Source organism: Hevea brasiliensis, chromosome 3 (genome assembly GCF_030052815.1).
Source record: "Hevea brasiliensis isolate MT/VB/25A 57/8 chromosome 3, ASM3005281v1, whole genome shotgun sequence".
Taxonomy (NCBI): Eukaryota; Viridiplantae; Streptophyta; class Magnoliopsida; order Malpighiales; family Euphorbiaceae; genus Hevea; species Hevea brasiliensis.
Window position 1 is genome coordinate 1,037,685 of NC_079495.1, and position 23,291 is coordinate 1,060,975.

General features: G+C 33.9%; 1 long non-coding RNA gene and 1 pseudogene across 1 annotated transcript in view; both read right to left on the reverse strand.

The window, feature by feature from the left end:
* Positions 1-19,276, reverse strand: part of LOC131168808 (uncharacterized) — a 44,851-nt gene extending 25,575 nt beyond the window's left edge. The window contains exon 1 of the long non-coding RNA XR_009147493.1: positions 18,829-19,276. This is a non-coding gene — a long non-coding RNA (uncharacterized LOC131168808). The remainder of the gene's footprint in view (positions 1-18,828) is intronic.
* Positions 19,277-20,417: 1,141 nt separating this feature from the next.
* LOC131178580 (pentatricopeptide repeat-containing protein At2g37230-like) lies at positions 20,418-23,017 on the reverse strand (annotated as a pseudogene).
* Positions 23,018-23,291: the final 274 nt, after the last annotated feature.

Below are 23,291 nucleotides of genomic sequence, written 5' to 3' on the forward strand. Positions count from 1 at the left end.
AAATTAAAGAATAGAAATAGCAACGGAATGTGGCAGAGGCAAGTTACGAGGTTTCAAGACAGAGAGAATTTTTTCATTCTTACTCTATGTAAATCGCGAAAAAAATTCGTTGAAAAATTGATGTCGCATGGGTGCAAAAAGCTTAGCCAAGTGTAGTAGAGATCAAAGTGTACCCAAAAAGGCCTGCCTCCATTATTTTAGTGTCTCAAAATGTGTTTATTGCACAATCACTCTTTTTATTTTATTTTAGTGTATATGTTTCATGGGTATATGTGAGCCAACTTAGAGGGCAGGGAGCATAAGTGCAGAGCTAACCAACTCCAAATCAATGACATATTTCAATTAATTAATGTATCTATTAATCTATACATGTAAAGATACAATGAATAAAATTACCTCGCTCATTGTTTACACAGATTGTCACAGTGTCCCAAAAATCTCAATCTAGTGAACAAAAATGCAAGTAATTAATTCTTGACAGCTTAGTGTTTGAAAATTTTTAAAAAAAAAACCCTTAAAAAAATAAAATTTAGCAAAATTATTCCTTTCAATTGATTTCTTTATTATTGTTGTTAAAATTGAGAAATACTTTTTAAATATATTAATTAGAGAGTACTAAGAAATAATTTAAAATTAAATTTAATAAATTTTTGTTATAAAACTACTAAAATAATGATATATTATAAAATAATCACATATAATATATACTCATTTTATTTAAAAATATACGTATAAGCAGTATTCTCTAAAATATGCTAATAAATATGTTCTTATCACTTTTCTTTATAAATAAGATTAAATAATAATGAAAAATGGTTAATTTTTTTCCAGACCTCGTCTCTCTTCCCATTCTATTGTATTTCTATTATATTGCTACCCTTTCAAATCTTTATCAAGGATATCTCTTGTGGATCTTTGATATTTTTCTTTTGATTGTAGGTCCCTTATAACTGAAACGATAAAAATAGAGTTATATTAGTAAAGTAATAATTTTAGACTTTATTAAATAATAAAATATTTTTTAATTATTTTTTAATAACTTTTAAAATATTTTTTTTTCTTGAAACACAATTTACCCCACCAAAATGCCAAGAATTTGAGTCTTATTTAATATACCCTAAGATCAATGACATTACTACATTAGGCATGTGTTGTTGGGTTGAAGGGTCAATTGGAAGTTCACAAAACCTACTTAGAAGGTACAAACCCTAATTAATTATTATGCAAAGATTGACACTTCCTATCTATATAATAATAATAATAATAATAATAATAATAATATACAATGAACAATGACTCTCTCTATCACCACACATACCCACAAAACCCTAAAAATATCAATATAATAAACAAATTTGGAAAGGCTAGATTCTTAATTGGTTGTTTAATAACACGACTCAATCATGTTTACCTAATTGATATTTTAATTTAGTTCCTCTATAACTTAATCATATGCAATCTCAACAGCAAAAAATGATTAAGCAATATTTGTTTTGTAAATTCAATGGTAAGTATTTCAATAAGCACAATTAACTAGTGTTAATACTATGAACTATTAATTAATTCAAAGGGATTTGCATATCAATGTCCAATGTATATGTTTCAAATTTGATTTATGTGCTAATTAAATATATGTTATTGTATGTTAAGACTAAGAATAATTAATAATATTAATTAAAGAAGTTGTAGTTTTTGATGCATTGAATGACCAACGACAAGATGAAGCATCAAGCACATGGAGAGCAAAAGAGTTGCTGGGTACACGTAGGATCCTCTTCATTAATATTCTACGGTGGATGTGACATATGATGAACCTCATATAAAAATCATTTAAATCAAATATTTATATTAAAATTTATATAAAATTAATTAAAACATATATAATAAATATATAAATTTAAATATAAATATTTAATCATCGTAAAGTTTAACTTTATATAAACTCGTTATTAATTAAAATTTCTTATTAAGGCCAATGGAGAAAGGCTAATGCTTCCTTTGTAATATAATTTTTTTTTTTGTAATTTAAGAAAATATTTAGCTTAATTTATAAAAATTAGTTAATCTAGTGTAAACTTATATGCATTTAAGATTTTAAATAATTATCTATCACAACTCAAATGATTGTAAAGCTTAACTATATTCTTAACTTTATATAAACTCATTGTTAATTAAAATATCTTGTTTTGCTTTGTCTCAAATTCGCAAGGCTTTCTCATTTGAATGGAGAAGCTAATGCTTCCTTTGTAATATAATTTTTTCTTTTATAATTTAAGAGAATATTTAACTTAATTTATAAAAATTGATTTATAAATACATTGTATTTATAAGTTAATTTAAACTTATATGCATTTAAGATTTTAAGTAATTATCTATTTGATTAAAATGTTTATAAATAATTGATAAATAGTTAATGTATTTGATAAAAAATAATTTATAAATATATTTATTATTAAAATAATAAATAAGATATTAAATAAGTTTTATGATCAAATTTTAAAAATTAAATAAAAAATATAATAAAATATTTTATCAAATTAACTTATAAGCACTGAAAATAAATATATTTTTTTAATTTATAAATCTAAAAATTATTATAAATAAGTAATCAACTAATTTTTAGAGCATATAAAATAATTTAACTGATTTATAAGTTAAGGCAAAGTACAATCTAAAGTTACATACATTACGTGCAACATTAGAGAGTTATAATCAATTCCTTAATAGCTAGAGGCCTCGATTCGTTTCAAATTAAAATTTGTTGTTATTCTATTTTCAGTTTCAAGTTATAGTGATTTTGAATTTTTTTATAATCTTATCCTTACTATTAACTCCATAAAATTTCAGCAAATAAAGTCTCTCTCTCTCTCTCTCAGGTTTAAGTTTGTTTGATGAGGAGGCTAATTTAATAATTATAAATATATTTTTTTATTTTTTAAATTAAATGTATTCCATATAATGAATTTCACATATCATATAAAAAGATTAAAAACGAATTAAAAAATCCTTAAATTCCCAATATTTAGATTAAATTTTTAAATCGAGTTATTCTAAATTAAGGTATATTTATTTTATAAAAAATAATTTATATTTAAAAAATATAAAAATATTTTTATGAAAATATTTTTTATTATTTAGTTATAATTTTAAATTAATGATATGTGTTTATTTTATATATGTAAAAGTGTATTCATATTTTAATAAAATTATTAAAATTTAAAAATAAAAAATATTTTTTTGAAAAAATTAAAGTATTTTTTTTAAATGATCATTTTTCTTTAATAAAAAAATTTTTCGTTAATTAATTTTTTTTAAATATCTTAAATATTAAAAATATAAAAAATATTTTTTATGAAATAAATAAGATTTTAATTAGAATAGTATTAAATTAATTATAATTTGACTATGATATATTTTAAATATAAACTTTCCCAACTGGAAATATTGGGAAAAAAATGGTGGAGCCGTTGAGGGACAGAGGAGAAGACAATGTGCCCATGCGTAGCTGGGCAGAGGGATGGGATGGGACCTCTTTTTAAACTTCATAAAGTGGTTGTCTTGTCCCCTTGAATCCTATAGTCCACACGTGTGATGTTTTGATTCAATCATGCTTAAATGCGCTCATTTATTCTTTTATTTTACATAATTTTAACTTTATTAATTAGCAAGTTTATTTAATTTGAATTAAATAAATTAAATTAAGTTATTTTAATTTAATATTTTTAATTTAATTTTTAAGACAATTCAATTTCATTTAATTTTATATTTTAAAATTTTTAATTATTTTAATTTTATTTAATTAAAAAAAATTAATTGAATTGAATTAAATCAAATTATTTTATTGATTTTAAAATTGATTTATTTTAAAAAAAAATTTATGAATTACATGTAATTATATATAAAAATTATTTAATTTTATTGATTAATGGTTATTAGGTTCAAATTGAAGTTAAAATAATGCGAAATAACTTAAAAATTAAATCTAAATAAAAAACCCATAAAAAATAAAAACCCATCGGTTTGAAAAAAACTGAACCAAAATATAATGATTCGATTTTTAATTCATTTTGGTTCAATTCGATTTCTAAAATATAGTATGTCGCAATGGGATTTTGCGGTCGCCTGGACGATCACTCACCGAAGTGGGAAAAAGTGAGGAGTCGCCACCTTAGTTTTGAGGGAAACTAAAGAAAACCATTTGAGAAGTTAAATTAAAAATGAAACCACTTCAAAACAGAGATTCTAAGTTCGGGGTCCGTAAACGGGTGGGGAAGGTGTTAGGCACCCCACCTCGTCCCTTAATAAGGGTAAGTAGATTTAATTCTGCGTCGTTTACAAATTAGTTAGGAGGGCTTAGGCGGCAATGTTAATCCTTTTGGTAGAAGGAATATTTGATTTTTCACTAAATTTGGATCACCCAGATACATAAGTAAATGAGACAACCTCAGTGAATGGGTGTGAGAATCGGATAAGAACTCTCCTCCAATCTCTTTTAAGTTGTTTATTAAAATTTTGAGGGGAGACCGGATAAGAACCCTCCTCCGATCTCTTTTAAGTTATTTATTTGAAGTTTTGAGGATGAGACCGGATAAGAACTCTCCTCCGATCTCTTTTAGACGTTTATTAAAATTTGGGGTTGAGACCGGATAAGAACTCTCCTCCGATCTCTATCTAATAGTTATTTATATTTTGAGTTGTGACCGGATAAGAACTCTCCTCAGGTCCCTATTTAATAGTTATTAAAATTTTGGATTGAGACCGGATAAGAACTCTCCTCCGATCTCTTTTAGACGTTTATTAAAATTTGGGGTTGAGACCGGATAAGAACTCTCCTCCGATCCCTATCTAATAGTTATTTATATTTTGAGTTGAGACCAGACAAGAACTCTCCTCCGATCTCTTTTAAATTAGAAAGGAGCCTGAAAGGGATTTTTCCGATGTCCCGAATTTTGGTGTCCTAAGAACCTAAAAATAAGGGTCCTGAAGTTTAAAGATGTTGAGGATAAGATTTCTCAATACCTTTTGGCTAGATGGGGAAAACTAGACTTGATTTACCGACCTCCCATGTATTCATTTTACCAGTATCTATTGACGCCCGACCTATTCTGTTTCGTTTACTTTGGTCTTATTCCACTCTATGACATCTTTGTCGAGTGGCTGTTTACGTCAACCTAATAGTTTGGCTATCTTCCAGACGTGTTATTCAGGTCCTTTCTTTTAAAGGAGACCTCTAAGTTGCAGCTACCTACGTTTACCCAACCATTTACATACTACTAGGAGTTAGAAAACTTGTTTTCAGAAATGACGGAGATCAATAAAATGAACTGATCACTAAAAAGATGATTTGAGAGTGACTTTCTTTGGGATTGCTTGTGCAGAAATGGTCTTGAAGAAAATCGCAGATGTAAGAAGAACAAGGAAAATGCGGGAAATAAACGTAGACACTTAAAAAAACAGTAGCATGAACTCTTACAACAACATTTTTCTTGGGTTCTCTCGTACAAAATAATCTTGAAGAAAGTTGCAGATGTATGAAGAACAAAGGAAGTGCGTAAAATAAACGTAATAAGCAAGCAGATGAACTCTTACCTGTGAGGAGCCGGGTCTACTAAAATAGTTACGGGGTGGCAAACAGGGATGAGAAAGTAGACTGATTAGCCTGAGGGTGGTGTTCTTCGTGAACTGGAGGGTACTTAGCTAAAGAAATGAGTGATATGAAGTTGATCTTGGGCAGTGAAAACAGAGATGATAAAAGACAGAAAGTGAGAGTATGACCAGATAATGAACAAACTGGAAATATAGAGTTCCAGTATTCAAAATCTCTTCAAGAAAACACTTCAGAAAACTAGTTTCCAAAGTCCTTTTAATCAACACTTCCAAATAGCAGAGTAACAAACTAAATGAATTTTCAGAGTTCCTCTTGCTATAATAACAGCCTCTCGTCTATTTTTCCCCGTCCCTTCCTTGAACAGTTTTTATGCCGGTATTTATAGGAATCGGGTGCTCTTTGTGAAGGGTCAGGATTTATTTGAGGGAGATGGAGGGTCGAGATCTCGAAGGACATGATCGGAGGTTCAGGAATTAAAGAGAATCGAAATGAATGGTTGAGATCACTCTTCATAATATTTGTCCTTTTCTTCTTTCCATCTGACGGTCTCAAATTTCCTTGTCCGGAACGATCCGAGGGCTAAGAGTGAAAGACGCTGGTATTGTCGTCTTCTCTCTTGATCTAAGGGTTCCGGGTTTGTCCTTACAAGTGGGATCAACGGTGGAGATTGGGATGTACAGGACTGTCATGACATACCCTGGCACCTGTCAGCATTGCGGGCGATTCTTAGGCGTGCGGTGGGGATCTCGTGCCACACGCTTTAACTACCTCGGCTCACGATTACGACGGTTATTGGGATTTGTCTTATTCTTTTTATCTTCCGATCCCTCCCTAGCTCCTATTCCGATCTCTCATGCGATCTCCTATCTCCGATCTCTATTATCCCTTAATCGACCGATTCGGTCCAAGCATTAATTACATCTCGATTCTCAAGCGCCCGCTGCTTTCCGCCAAAGCATTAAATGCCCATTTCCCCTATATATACCATCGACGGAGACATTTTCTTCATCGACTTTCCTCTCTTCTTTTCTTACTTTCCTCATTCTAGCCGCTCCGGTGGAAGTTCGCTATAATCGTGGCTTTGATCTTTTTCCGATGAACTTCTTTCCTTTCCGACTGAAAATTCAAGTTCCCGTTGATCTAATGACATTTACTGATGATGGTGAGAGGACTGGATTTGACCGATCTGTATTGCGGACTTTGGTTGTACCGTTCTCGAGTCGCTCAACTGAGTTCATTCGGCTTCTCATCGCATTGGGTGTTCCGACAGCGTCTTTCCTCCACATTGGGTGTTCCGGGCAATGGTCGGTTTCGAGTGGTAACATCGGTGACGATGTCTCTCATCTTCATGGGAGTCATAGTCACCCCATCCGAGCCGCACATCTATCCGATGCCAACAGTGGTCTCTGGTCAAACACACCTTTTGATTCACCACAAGACTAGGCTTTGACATAGGCCTTTTAGATAGGATGTTCCACCTGTCTCTAGAGATCGCCCAAATGATGTAATCTCGAAATGTAATCGATCACTAGAGATTGCCCAAATGATGTAGTTAGACCTTTATTGTAGTCCGATCCCTAGAGATCGCCCAAATGATGTATTTTATTTTCAATGCAATCCGATCTCTAGAGATCACAGAAATGATGTGATCCAATGTTAGTGTAATCCGATCCCTAGAGATCGCCCAAATGATGTAATCCGAACTTTTGAAAATAAAGACTTTATTTTGTCGGTTATCATATTATTTTTGCATTGATTATTTTCCGATCTCTAATGTGGTTATCCGATCTGGTTCTTTACCTGAATGACACTTAACTGATCCTTTATTCAAAATATTTAGCTCATTATGCCGATCTCTAATTAATCGATCTCTGAACATTCAGATTTTTGAGAGAAGTGTCAGAACAGCTGTCGAGTTCCACCAATCGATGCGCTGCCTAGAACCTCGCGAGCATTAAATGCTCGGACTAGTATAAATAGGGGTGGGAGGGTTAGCCAGTTGTTCTCTCATTCCATTTTCAATCCTCTGCTCACAACTTCGAAGTTCTCTCATTTTCTCAAGTTCTTCCGACGCCGATCAGACTCCGGTAAGGGCTTTGATCCTCTTTTTAATTTAAATTCTTTGTTTCTTTTGAAAATGAACAAAGGTAAGGTCAGAGAGCGGCGAGCCCTCCTTCGATTCAGTTCTCGTGGTCATCGTCTGAAGAAGAGGCAGTCGGGCCAAGCGTTCAACAAGAACCTCCCAGGGCCTCCGCTCCAACTCGGGGGCGGGTCATACCATCGAGGCTCGCATCTTCTTCAAGGAGAGAGACCCTTCCTATAGACGAGCTTCCGTCGGTTCTTCGAGAATCCGATCTGCAATCGTTTGTTCAAGAATACAATCTTTGTCCCGATTCATATGAGTGATCAAGTGCCATGGCGATCTTCGTGTCGATCACTCTTTTGAAGAGAATGACATGGTCATGGTGTACGAGGAACGATTAAAGGCGGTCCGAGGTTCCCTCTAGCCGATTTCTATAAGGAGGTCCTAAAACTTCACCGAGCATCCATTGTTCAAATCCACCCCAACTCGTGGCGGATCTTGGTAGCTTCCGAGGTCTATGCCGAGCTAAGGGAATCGGACCTACGGCTAAGGTGTTCGCCGAGCTGCATGCACTAACTCGCCGAAAGGATGACGAACACTGGTTCTTTTCAGTGAAGCCTCATTGCGGACTCTTTTCCGATCTGCCCTCATCCCTTAAGAATTGGAAGAACCAGGTTCTTCATTTTGAGGAGTAAAGATCCGAGCCGCTGAGGACTTTCCTCGTAGTTGGTGGTACCGGGGCCCTCGCTCAAGCACATTACCACGAGTCAAGAGGAAAGCTTAATAGTGATGGAGCTGAAAAGTCGGGCCGCCTCTCTAAAATATTCTGTCTAAATGCGGTGATCGCGAATCGCACCATTGGACCATGCAATCGATCACCGCCAAGATCGCGAACTTCGCTCTCGACCTCGGCATTGGTATTTTCTATATCTCAGTTCTCAGGACCTTAGCGATCTCACTAACCTCTTTTCTGTGCAGGTATGGCGGGTGGTGAGGGTTCTAGGAAGCGGAAGAAGGAAAGAGAGATCTCCCGGAAGATAAAGGAGATGAAGCGTTCGGAACGTCTTCAAACACCCGGTCACGAACCTGGGGAGATACAAAGAGACCCGCCTCAACCTTCGGGTCCGCCGACCATTGAAGCTGTCAGATCTCCTCCTAGATAGGAAGAATAGCCCCCGCCTCTCTCAGTTATTCCAAGCACGGAAATGGAGCCTTCTCAATCTTCTGGGAGGACCTCTTCTCGTGGCGCTCGAATCGATCGATCGCTTGAAGAATAACCTGATCGTTAGGGAGAACTCCGATTTTGCCAAAGTCCTGGGATCTACCATCTTCTTTCAAGAGGATCGGGACAGGCTATCCCGGAATGGTCTCGATGATATCTTGATTCGAACCATGAGCTTGAATGTGGAGTGTCTGGTGAACCAGACCATGGTTCGGGAAAAGATTCAACGTCTGGGTAAGGAGGTCGGGAAGAAAAATCAGGAATTGGCTTCCCTCCGATCCCAACTCTCATCCGCTCGGGATTATATATCTCAAGTCGAGGGACTGGCGAAGTACCATGAAGACCCGCTGGCCGAAAAGTCTCGTGACTGGTGAAAGAGAACGGGCTCTCGGAGAAGTCCTGCACTTGTGCCAACGGCGCTCAGGTCGCTCAACTTATAGAGGAGCTTAACGCGAAGGATAAGGAGCTTACCGAGAAAGGCAAAGAGCTTAAGGAAAAAGATGAAGAGATGGTGTCAGGAATAGCCGGAGCCTATGTGAATGCTCATAAGGATCTCTTGGTCGAACTCCAAAAGCGCTACCCTGAAGAGGACTTCTCCTGGATGGATGACCTGGCTCCCGAGGGCGACGGCGAAGATAGTGAGGAGGAAGCCGAAGGTGAGGGAGAGAGGGAGAGTGATCCAAATGTAGATCAGGCTGGGGGTGATCCCCCAGCCGAATAACTTGTACAGATTATGACATGAAATGGAATGCCTCTTTGTTCAATGAATGATTGTGATCGGAAAATTTTAAACCATCGTTTGTCTAAGTATTTGATTGTATGAGCACAGCAAAACAAAAACTAAATGTGATTATTAATCTAAGTATGAGAGATCGGAAAGCACTTTAAGCATGAGATCGGTAGGGAAGAAATGCTGAACGGAACTTGATTGAAAATTTAACTCGAACACTTAAGATCGGAATCCTCATTAAATCGAACCAAAACTTTAGCTCTTAAACTTTCGGAAAGGAGGTCGGCAATAAAACTGGTAGGAAAAGTTCTAGTGCCAGTTCATTTTATTTATCAACAGAGATCAGGAATATACTTGACAGGTCCGGAAATTCGACAACGGGTTTGAGAGGTCGGTAAATGATTTGAGAGATCGGCAAGGCTTTAATGAATATGAGGACTTAGCATTGATTCAATCCTTTGTGAGGAGAGATCGGAAATGTGACCGCCTATCAAAGAGGGATCGGAAACGTGATTAGCTGTTCAAAGAAGAATTTTTATTGATTCTAGGGGTCGGCCAAAATATGGTGTCGACATAGTAATTTGATTAATTCAGTTTTAATAATTCGATTTGAACCGAATGCTCAGCCCTATTAATTAGCTAGGCATTGTTTCACGCTTTATAAAAGATTAATTTAAAAAAAAATTCTAAAATTTTACATTTTTTGCAATTAAATCTTAAAATTCATATAATTATTAATTAAATTATCATGTTTAATTAATATTTTAAATTCATCTAACCGTCAAAAAATCATAAATATACTAAACAAAATTCTACGTCAACTGTCTTATCATCATAGAAAAAGTCACATCAAAAACCTAAAATTTATATTAATTGCAAAAAAAAAATGAAGGTTATTAATTTTTACAATTAAACTATAAAATTTATATAATTACTAATTAAACTCTCACATTTTATTAATATTTCAAATTGATCCAACTATCAATGAACTATTAGTATACTTCAATAAACAATAAATTACAAGCCAAATTTTATTTTGTAGATATAATTACAATATCATATTCTAATTAACCTACACATTCAAGCTAATATTAACCAAGTTTGTTCATTATTACTGTACATATGTTCAACAATATAATACAGCCTTGGAACGGAGAAAGAAAAAACAAAATCAAATTCTTCCTCCTCTGCACTAGAAGAAAGAACAGTTATTCCTTTACATCAATCACTCATTAATAGCAGTAATCAACAAACTTATAAATTACAATTTTCAACCAAAATAGTCAAAATAAAAGTTATTATAATCATCTCAAAAGCATCACATACTAACGGTTTATTGACAGTTGTGTCAATTTGAGATATTTAAACAAACGTGAGAGTTTAATTGATAATTATATAAACTTCAGGATTTAATTATAAAAATTGACAAATTTCATGGGGTTTTTTTGACAATTAAACCTAATTTAGAGTTTCTAATGTGACTTATTCAGTAACGATATGACAGTTGATATGAAATTTCTATTAAGTATACTAACAGTTTATTAACAGTAGAGTCAAGTTAAGACATCAATCAAACATAAGGATTTAATTGACAATTATACAAACTTCATGGTTTAATTGTAAAAATTGATAAACTTTAGGAGTTTTTTAGCAATTAACCCTTTATAAAAGGCTAATTTCTTTAAATTTTGTACCTACTTCTTTTAATAATGTCTTTTTCCATAATCCAACTTATTTTATTACTGCATTCAACACTTTATTATGTATTTTTAATAAATCCTTTTTATCATACACGATTACTCGATTCTTCCTAAAACCCTATTGCATACTGTCACATTTCTTTTAGCTCGAGAAATGATTGTTTGGCTTCACATCTTCCTTTTTCTAAATGCTGATCTTTTTGCTTTTGCTTTTGTTTTTGTTTTTAGCATTGGACTAATTGTTTATTGAATCAGGGTGGACATCAAAGGATAGAATTCAAATAATTCGTGGAAGTATCACATGGATTGGTCTAAACAGCTACTCATGGTCAGGAGATGAGTAGGGTATCTAGCAAGAGGGCATTACAGTTACTCCACGATTGCATGCAACTTAGTTTAAGTCCAAGTATTCTATTAATTTACTTCTAACTGGCAATCATATTAATTTTTCCATGGGGAGATTTTGCTGATTTGATCAGTCAAATTGCATTTCCTAAGGCTGCAAGTCCAGCAATATCTATGCTGTTCTTTGATATGCTTATACTGCATAGTTGTGTGCTTCATAGAATTGGATTTGGCTTTGGCTTTACTGAGACAAAGCATGTTTAATTGAGTGACTTGCTAGTGTTTCATTGAATAATCAGTGATAGGTGGAACAAACTCTCGGATATGCAGATTTAAGCCGCAAGTAGCAATGTAATTTATTTGGCTTGACATTCATTTGGGGTTGTTCTTTTGGTGGAGTGCTATTTAAGTATCATCTTGCCCTGTTACTCACATTTTACTTGTAGTACCAATCAAGAACATGGAGGCTAAGTTTGTGAATTTGAACAATCTACGTATTCTTCATCAACCGCTTCCGTGTTGGGCTGGACTTTTGATTGGAATTGGATATGTTGACCTGGAAAGTGGGCGAATCAAGCGTTGAAGGAGGTGCTCGTTTTGGATATGATTTAGTCCCGCCTATGCTCATTTTCAATTTTATCGCTATTTTGTGCCAATACCTCTCTGCTCGAATTGGTGTGGTCATGGAAGAGATCTTGCCTGTATTTGCCTATTTATTTGAAGATATTATATTAGGTTTATATTGCCTTCTTTGCCATAATATTGCTACTGACGATCCCTTGGAAATTTTATGTTTTTATTCCTTTATGTATATATATATATATATATATATATATATATATATATATATATATATATATATGTTTAGGGTTAAGTTTTCATGAACTATTTCTTCCTCTGGAATGCTGGGAACTAGTTAATTTTGGAAATGAAAAATTGATTGGTGCAAGCTTAAATGGAATTGTTCATGGTACATCTCTTACTTTTCTCTTAGGTCAAAACAAGTGCATGTGTCTTTCGAAAGGTAAACTATTTATCTACATGAGCATATACAGTTACTGAGGCAGAATTTTTAATTACGGGATCCAATTAAAAAATATATATATATTTTTTAAAATGCACACACACACACACACACACACACACACACACACACACACACACACACACACACATATATATATATATATATATATATATATATATATATTCAATTCAATCACTAAACAAATCGTATTAGAGAACTAATTGTAATTTAAAATGGTTTACGGTGCTAAGCAGAATTCATTTTGCTTCTGTTTTCGTCATCTTTCATTCTAATATTTTACTACTAAAACAAAATGCACCAAATGTCCTATACCATAGACTAGTCCATTCGCTTTGGAGCTATGTTATGATTGAAGTCCAAAAGCCCTGAAAAATAGATTTTCAACTTCCAATAACATCTAGGATTGTTGTAAATGGCAGTAGGTCAAACACATCCCATAAATTGTAAAGTATATCATGATTCATGGGACCTTTTCATTAATGATAAGATCAAGATAACTTCATATTTCTTATAAAATGAGATTGTAAATTTGAGTCTTCAGGTGGTGTACGAGCTAGAAGAGCAAAGAGAGATTATAAATTTGTTAACTAATAGAAGTGAGAAGCCGATGATAGATAAATATGAGAAACTTAAAAAAAGAGTTTTGATGGAGTACTTACAGGTGAAGCTTGATGATGCTATTATGTTTTTCTATGACTTCTAAAGTGCATTTCATGACTATAATACCACCACCTGTTAATCTAGTGGTGGCCATAGTCTGATTTGGAATCGGAATCGAACCGAAACTGGACCGGTCAAACCCAGATCGAAACTGATCAAAACCGAAACTGTTATTAAACCGAACCTAAATCGTTCCTTCATGGTTTGGTTCAGGTTCAAGATATTATAAAACAGTTGAACCGTCGGTTTGATTCAAATTAAAACCGTTGATTTAACTTGAATCGAATCGACGGTTCGATTAAAACGCAAAGATAAAGACACATCGCCGTAGAAGGCAACATCACACCGCCCACAAGACACCTACTCAGGCAAATTTCAAAGACTCCACAAAGAACCTACCCCTGCAAATGTCTATTCAAATGTCATTTCTTTTTTTTTTTTATAATCATTTATCAAATTTCAAAATCAATTGTTTTTATTTTTTAATCTTAAACGGTAAAAATATTTACCGTTACAGTTTTTTTTATTTTAATTGTAAAATTACCCATTAGTCCCTAATAACAGTAAAAAAAATAGTTACTTTTTTAGGATAATTTTAGAAATAAAAAATTTATAAAAACTCTATAAATACCTCAATTCATCCACTTAATTCATTCACACTACTCTTAAATTCTCTTCAATCTCTCAAATTTTCTACACAATTATTCTCAAATTTCTCTTTAATTCTCAATATTCTCTAAATTTTACACTTTATTTTTTTTTACACTCATAAAAATTTCTTATATCCCATTATTTTATTCAATAACTCTATTATTATTTTTTTATACTATCATTAAAATTTAGTATTTTCTTTATTACTCTATTTTTTTATATACTCATAAAAATTTTCACTATCTCTAATTTTTAATTTAAAATTTAGCACTATTTTTTTTGTTTGCAAATTTCTAATTTTTTTTTGTTATCTTCTACACTTCTTTTTTCAAATTTCTAGTACCTTCTATTTTTTGTTATCTCTATACTATTTTTTTTTTCAAATTTTATCATAGTATCATACCTTTTTTTTTTTTTGAGAAAATGGCAAGCAATGGATTTGGAAGTTCATCAAGTAGCAAGGGGAAAAGTAAGGTTGGTGAATCAACATACCCAAATCTAAATGAATTTACTGTAGTTGATTTAGACAACATAATGGAGCAAATTGGGGATGATGATAATGATGTTAAAGTTCAAGAGTTATTCCACTACTCTCAAGAAAGCCAAAATCAACAAGCTAAGAAAGTTGAAGCAAAAAAAGCACTCACGTCTGATATTTTCAAAGTCCACTTTACAAAAAAATGAAGATCTGAAAATACATTTGATGTAATTTGCAATTACTGTGGCTAAGTCTAGAAGTTCAAAATGGGAGGTGGATATGGCACATTCAATAGGCATTTGGAGCAAAAGCATCCGACCAAAATTGGGTATGATAAGTCTCAAACTCAAATATCCGGGTACACAAATTCTAAATCTTAATCTTTATTTCAATATTCTGATCAAAAAAATAAAGAAGAATTAGCAAAAATGATTTGTGTTGAGCATTTATCATTTAATTTTGGTGAAAAACTTGGTTTTATTAATTATTGTCAAAATGCTTTAAATCCTAATGCAAAACGTATTCCTAGAAATACTTTGAAAAGAAATGTTTTTTTCTTCATTTAAAAAAGGAAAAAAATAATTACAAGAAATTTTTTTAAATATGAGTGCACAAGTTTCTATTTGTAGTGATATTTGGAATGATCATTGGCAAATGCATTCATATATGGGCATAACATGTCATTGGATTAGTGATGATTGGATCATGCAAAAATAATTACAAGAAATTTTTTTAAACATGAGTGCACAAGTTTCTATTTGTAGTGATATTTAGAATGATCATTGGCAAATGCTTTCATATATGGGGTATAATATGTCATTGGATTAGTGATGATTGGATCATGCAAAAAAGAATAATTGCATTTCGTGTTTTTGATGAGAGACATACTGCTAATAATATTTATAGGATGATTAAAAATATTTTAGATGAATATAGATTAGTTTATAAAATTTTTTTAATTGGTTTTGACAATGCTGCTGCAAATTCTGCATCAATTAATGACCTTAAAAAAATTTGCCAACCCAATTTTGGGGGGAAATTTTTTCATATTAGGTGTGCATGTCATGTATTAAATTTATGTGTGCAAAATGGTTTAAGAACCCTAGATGAATTTATTTCTCCCATCAAAAAAACAATTCCATTTTTATGGGGACATCATCAAATTATGAAAAAATGGGCTAAATTTTGTAAAAGAAATAATAAAAGACCAAAAAGATTTCCAAGAGATTTTCCCACTCGTTGGAATTCAACATATGAATTACTAAACGAGTCATTTGGATATAGAGATTTATTGTGCACATTTATTAGCAATAATGTGCCATAAGTTCAACTATATACACAAAATTGGGACATTTGTACAAAATTTTTGAATATTTTAAAAGTTTTTAATGATGCTACATATACATTGAGTGGTGTTTATTATCCTACATCTCATTTATTTATGATTGAATATCTTAATATTATTGGTGCATTGCAAGACCATGAAAATGATGTTAATTTAAAAGATTACATTTCTAACATGAAAAAAAAATGGTTGAATTATTTCAAAAATATTCCTCTACTTTATCTTGTTGCTTGTGTTTTTGATCCTATATGTAAATTAGATGGTTTAAATGATTATTTGTCTCTTTATTATTCATGTTTAAATCTTGATGATGAGATTGATTTTGATATTCATGCAATAATTGTTGAAATTAGAAAACTAATTTTTGATTTATATAGTGAATTTTGTTCTTCTAGTCAACAATTAGTTTCTCAATCTCAGCCTAGTCAAGTTCGGAATGAGCCAACCTCTAGAATAAGCATGGGTGATCGTGCCTTATTACAAAGGCAAAAAAGGCCTAGAGGATCCCTTAGTAATAATTCTGAATTTGATATTTATTTAACCACTATTTTCGAGTTTGGTGATAGTAGTGCAGGTAAAGAATTTCCAGTACTTGATTGGTGGCGTCGACATACAAATACTTTCCCACCCTTGCACTAATTGCTAAACAAATTTTAGCAACACCAGTCTCCACAGTTGCAGTTGAACAAGCTTTTAGTGCAGGAGATAGTATATTAGATGAGAGACGATCTAATATGGTTCCTGAATCATTAGAAGCTCAAACATGTTTAGATGATTGGATTAAGGCATCCTTAAAGCAACAAGAGATCACACGTGAAGGAAATGAAGATTTATATGACATAGGAACCGATGGAACAATAACGGAATCGAGCGGTTGTGGAAATGATTAGGATAAGGGGGTTATCTAACTCTAAATAGAAGGTAAGAGAACTACGTGGGCTTTGATTCCTCTAAACCCCAAGAGGATACGTAGGCAACTTAATTTCTACAAAATTAAGTTCAAGCCCTTCTTCCTTTTTTTTTTTTTAACTAAAATTAATTTAATCTCTTTTCATTTCTATAATTTTTTTAAATTAACTCTACACATTTCTTATTAATTTTTATTACAAATACAAATAATATCATTTTCTTCTTTTTTTTTTTGAAATATTTATTTTACCAAATTTTTTTCTCCCATTTTTTGATAAACCATCCTAAACCACCCGCCCTAAACCGCCTCTTGAACCGCTCTAAACCGCCCAACTCTAAACCGCCTATTAAACCGTTTTAAACCGAGGCTCGAACCGAAAATGACGGTTCACGAACCGCTCTTCAAACCATCTCTTAGCGGTTTGGTTCAGGTTCAATATTTCTCTGAAACTAAACTGGTGGTTCAAGAACCGTAACCGGCGGTTCCTGAACCGTGGCCACCCCTATATTAATCATCTCTTTGAATAAATTTATATATACACACACCGCTGTTCAATTGAAAGTGTGATGAGGTTGTGTCCTTGATGTCCCGTAGCACGTGTTCAATTCCAATACAACTAGAAGTTGCAAATTACTAATAACTCCCTGTTTTTATTTTTTGAAAATTTTAGGGGGCTCAATGTCCCCCTTGGCTCCATCCCTGAGCATATATATGCATAGATCTATCAGTTATCTGAGGATTTTCATTCCAAAGAACAAATTTTAATTTTGTTGATAGTAGTCGGCTTTTTTGCAGTAGCTCTTTTTCCAAAAAGCCTGAACCTCCATTGCCAAATCACCAACAAAATGACTAAGGAAAGCAGTAACATGACCAGTAGTTGGGCATATATTAGTAACTCTTTTGGGGACAAATTTTCTTGTTGTTCTCTATAGGTTGGGTTGGCCCAGCAGAGGCTGCCAAGAATCTTGTTTATTTGGTCTTGAGGCGGACCTCTGCCAAGAATCTTGTTTATTTGGTCTTGAGTTGGACCTTAGTGAATGAGCCCAATTTAAGATCTTCCCAAGCTGCTAGTATAAAGCAAGCAGCCCATGTCCTCCACTTGACCTGCGGAATCGATATGCTGCAAACTCAATTTCAGCAAAAGCTTCAACGTCAGTAATGGCAATGGCTGTTCGTGCAGATGAAGGCAGGGTGATCAACAAATATTTTATTAAAAAAGATCAACAAATAAAACAGATTCGAAGTCTGATTCATCAATGAAGAGATCAACAATCGCATATATCCCAATATCATCAACGGAGCCAAAAGAATCGCCTGCAATATCCCACATCTTTTTCTCACCTTCCATATGTTGTGTGAAGTCTTCAATAATATAATTCTATTATAATTCTCTTTATCTTTAATTCTTTTTTAAATTTCAGTAATATATGCTTTCTATTTTATTAATATATAAAAATTACTTATTATATAAAGTAATTGTAAAGTGTGAGGTGTGTTGTTAAATAAATAAACAATTAATTATCAGTTTATCATTCCATGCCAAATGCCCACAAGAACCTCCAAGAGGAGAAATTTTTAATGAAAAGATGTTCTTGCAAAACATATATGGGAAAGCCCAACTAAATAACTGATACATTGAACTTATAAATAGCCTTATAAATGAGAGTTTTCATCAGGATTATGGTACCCAAAACATACATCAAGAAATTTCAATGTAGGGCTCTTGTTCATATAGATGCATACATCTAAGAACCACATGATTGTCATTTCTACAAGCAATTTAGGAACAAGGATCATTTGGCATGTGTTTCAAGAATACCAATACAGCAACAGAATGCAGTTGCTCATCTTCCAAGTCCCTGTCACAGAAATTTGAGGTTTTAGGTTGCAAGAACTCGTATCTATAAAAATGACACATAATGGTCTCATCAGATTCACTTTAAAAAAGACGACTAGCTGGGAGCTAGTAGATGGATCAGACATTAGTTTAGTTTTGATAATGATTTTGTTCATTCAGACGCAAACACACATATAAACCAGAAAGATACCTGTAGCATTCGTTCACCAAGAAATACAGCAAAGGTTTTTTGCTCAAAATTGACGTCTTGGCCTAGCTCCTGCAACAGAGACCCGAATTGCTCTGCCATCCAATTCCTGCACCAAACAAGTTTCACAAAGTACAGATCAACTTGCAGCTATTTATAATTGGAAGCACATTGACAAATGGCATAATGAGACATCAGATTGATTTTAATAATTAGTTTTGATTTATGTTGATTATTTGAAAATTATATTTTAAATTTAGAAATATAAATGTAATAGGATGATGGTTTTCTTTGGAGGTTTAATTGATCTTTCAAGGGGCTTGGATGTTTTTTTTGGCTAGTTGCCTAAGGCAAGATCCTAGTTAATATTTGGGGTGTGTCCGTGTTATGGCTAATGATCTAGCTGTGCTTTGCCCTGTGTGGTGTTCTTAATGAGGATGTGTTACGTACTTTTAGGTCTCATCTTGGTCTGGTTTTTTTACTAGCTCTTGTTCCCAGTGGCTTCTTTGAAATTCTTGAGCAGCTTGTGAGAAGTCATCTTGTGATTGGGTGCTGATATTTGGCACTCCTATGTGGTACCAATTTGATAGGTTAATTTTGTGGTTTGGAAACTAATGAATTGCTACGCCCAGGCTATGGATTGAAGTTGCCTGGGCTGCTATTCTGGCTTTACCAACTTTTGGGCTTTTGGTTTTGGACGGAGAAGGTTGGAACTTGTGCGTCTTGCGATGATGAGATGCGATGCAAACCATTAGATGATATCCTCCAAGCGAAGCCACAGTAGAAAACCACCCCAGATACTTACAGACAGAATTAGATAAAATCTTTTTTATACTTGAAAAGAGGATGCTGCAACCATTCCTTAGCCGTAAGAATAATATAAACATATATAGAAGGAAAATTACATTATTATACGAAAAATAAAGGAAACATAGCCATGCAAATAGAAACACTGAAGATTATTGATATATTTAAAAATAATATTTCTTGCATTCATATTCAGGTCAAACTTTTCAGAAAGTGAATATATATTTCTGTGACATGTGAATCTAATATTTCTGTGACATTCATATCTTATGATTTCTGTCATACCAAAAATAATACAAGTGCATCTTGTATGCAGAGCAGGAAAAAAATAAAAATAGTCATTTTGCTTCATGGGCACAGCAACCCCAATGTCACAGAACGCAATTATTCCACTATCCAGCATCCTCCACTAATGCTCACCTCTGGTTCTAGCCTACCGCTACACAGGAATCAGCATATCTATAGCACAGATTATTGAAATGCAGTTAGACAAGAATAAGCTAGCCTCTTAGGGAATAAATTTTTTTGTTCTCAGAACTTGGCAAATAAGCAAAAAACTATACTCCACTGCAGCAAGCTATCCCAATATAATAGTTGATTGCAGTTTTAGAGTTCAGAAAGTATTAAAATAACTACATAACAATCACGGTGCGTAAAAGGAACTAATTTCAAGGATGATATTAGTAACAAATATGATCAGCAGCCATTCATCATCTGCAATCCTTGAGCATTAGAACCATCTCTCAGTTGAGAATATCCTGCCTAATTCACTAACTCTTCAAAAATAATTCAATCAGGGAAACATATTTCCTGTTTGAAGGGATAACACCCTATCTTCAAAATGATTAAACAGAACTTTTTTCATCGCTTTTCTCAAAATTTATTCTACTCAATGAAGCGAATAATAATTTTCCATTGAACATTCAACTATATTGTAACCAATGAACCAAAAAAAATTAAAAGCACTTTAATTAAAATGCTAAAGAAGATTGTTTCTTTCCTTTCTTGTTTTCACGAGATTTCTCCCATCCCTTTATCATTCTTGAGAGAATATCAGCCTGCTTTGTGTTCCCCTCCTGATTAAGGCTTTTAATCAAATCCTCACAGCTACTCCAATCTGTAACCCCTCCTTTCTCCATGATTTTACACAGTATTGAATATGCATTAAGGGTCTTCCCTGCAGCTAAGAGAGCATCCAACACTTTATCACAGCTTTTAAATTCTACATTAAAGTCCCTCTCTGATGCAAAGTCTAACAACTTAACAGCAGCAATTGTCTTGCCTTTCTCACTAAGAACAGACAGAAGATCATCAAAATTGACATGACACCCACTATGCATGAGTAGCTCAATTCGTCCAAGGGCTTCCTCAACATGACCTCTCATAAGGAGAGCTTCCAAAATCTTAGCTACCAAGTCCATATTCTCCTTCACCCCTTCTCCACCATACTCTTCATAACACGGCTAGCAGTTTGAACCCTCCCATCTTCAAACAGACTCTCCATCACTGACCTAAATACTGATGAATCTGGGACATGCCCTTCTTCAATCATAGCATCCAAAGCTGTTTTGGCTTCAGCTGGCTCACCTTTCCTAAGGTAGCTTTCAATAAGCAACATGTATGCATCTGCATCTCGAGGGACCCCTCTCCTAGCCATGATCTTTATAATTTCAAAAGCAGAATCAGGAGACCCTTCTTTTGAATGCCCACGGATCAAATTATTAAAGGCATTTGGGTCCTGAACACCCTTTTTCATCAACTGCCGGAAAAAGATTTCTGCTTTTCCTGTTTGCCCATGACCACACAGATACTCAATCATAGAGTTATAAGCACCAGACCCCATTTCAAAAGTATTCTGTGGCCTCAAAATAATTTCCTTCTCAATTAACTTATCCAACAACTTTACTGCCCGATCATACTCCTCAGCCTCACAAAAATTTTCTATCAAGACACCATAATGGCCAGCCTCTGTCGGTATGCTCAATCGTATCATTGCCTTCAGCACATCCTCAGCAGCTCTCAAATCTCCAGCCTTGCACTGGCCAGATAACAAACTTATAAAGATGGAATTATCCTTAGGAGCAAGATGCCTCCCTATCATCTCCTTCAAAATCTCTTTTGCCTCTGTCATATTCCCAGCATTACAAAGCCCCGGCAACAAAGCCAAATAAGTGTGAGCATTAGGCTTAATACCAACTGACTTCATCTCCTCAATCAATCTTAGCCCATCATCCACTCTATCTACAGAAACATACCCTTTAATCATAGTCGTATAACTAATAACTGTAGGAGCTATGTTTTTCCCCTTCATCTCCACAAACAACTTCTCTGCCTCCTCCATCTTTCTAAATCTATAATACCCATTGATCATTGTATTATAAGTAACCACATCAGGGGATATCTCCCTAGTCTTCATATCCTCATAAAACCTCATTGCTGTTTCCAACCTGGATGACAAGAAGAAACCCCAAAGCATAATATTGTAAGTGTGCCTAGTTGGCTCAATCCCTTCACTCAGCATCTTATTAAAAAACCTCTTAGCCATCATATACCTCCCTCTCCTCAAGATCACCTTAAACAAAGTATCATAACTCTTAACTGACCTCTCCACACCCAATTCATTCATTTTCTGAAATATCTTAACAGCTTCTTGAACTATCCCAGCCTTACCATAACTCTCAATAAGCACTACAAACATATCCTCATCCCACTCAACCCCATTCTTTGGCATATCCAAGAGAATACAACGAGCGTGATTGAGCTTCGAAGCTCGACCCAAAATCTCAATAATCTTCATATGGGTCCCACGGTCGTGCCGAAACAACCCAGCCCGCTCAACCCACCTGAAGAACTGGAGGGCGTGCTCAGAGTTACGAGCACCGTGCAGAACATTATAGACTAAAGAGTGGTCAAATTCGGGAACCAAATCCCGGATTGTGTTCTGCAACCGCGTCGTCCAGGCTCGACTAGCCATCATTCTGCATATTATATCCTCCAATTTTTCAGGGTCCGGACGCTCACCTCGCAGGATACGCTGGTGTTTTTGATTCTCTGGAGCCGCATTTGGAGACTCGGTTTCGGATTGGGGTTGTGGAATAGGTGGCGGGATTTCTGTGACAGAGGAGATTGTATCTTGGGTTAAAGTGCAGAAATGGAGGGGACTGAGGAAATAGGGGAGTGAAAGTCTCGGAATAATGTGATAAGCCCGAGCTCTGTAGGATTTAGAGAGGGTTAAAGAAGCCATTAGTGAGGAAATTAACAAGTATAGATCTAAGGGTATTTTTCTTCTTCTTCTTCTTCTTGGTTTTAGGAGAAAAATACGTAACTATACTCTGGATTAGGAGAAAAGGAAGAAGAAAGCTGCAGAAGCTACACAGCTAGGGCTTAACTTAAGAGAATATATACTGTGGTTTTCGTTTTTTGTGGGCTTGCAACACTTGAAAAAGAGGTTAGCTTACATGGGCTGGGTTTAATTGTTTTTTGGAGCCCAAATTCTAAAACCATACGTTGGAAGAGCTCATGCAAGGATTTTTTTTTTTTTTTTTACTATTTATTAATAGTATAGGGGTTTATAAAATTTTTATCCCACATATTGTTATGCATAATACGTAAAATTTTTTTATTTATTAATAAAAAATAATTTTCACAAATACTCTTCT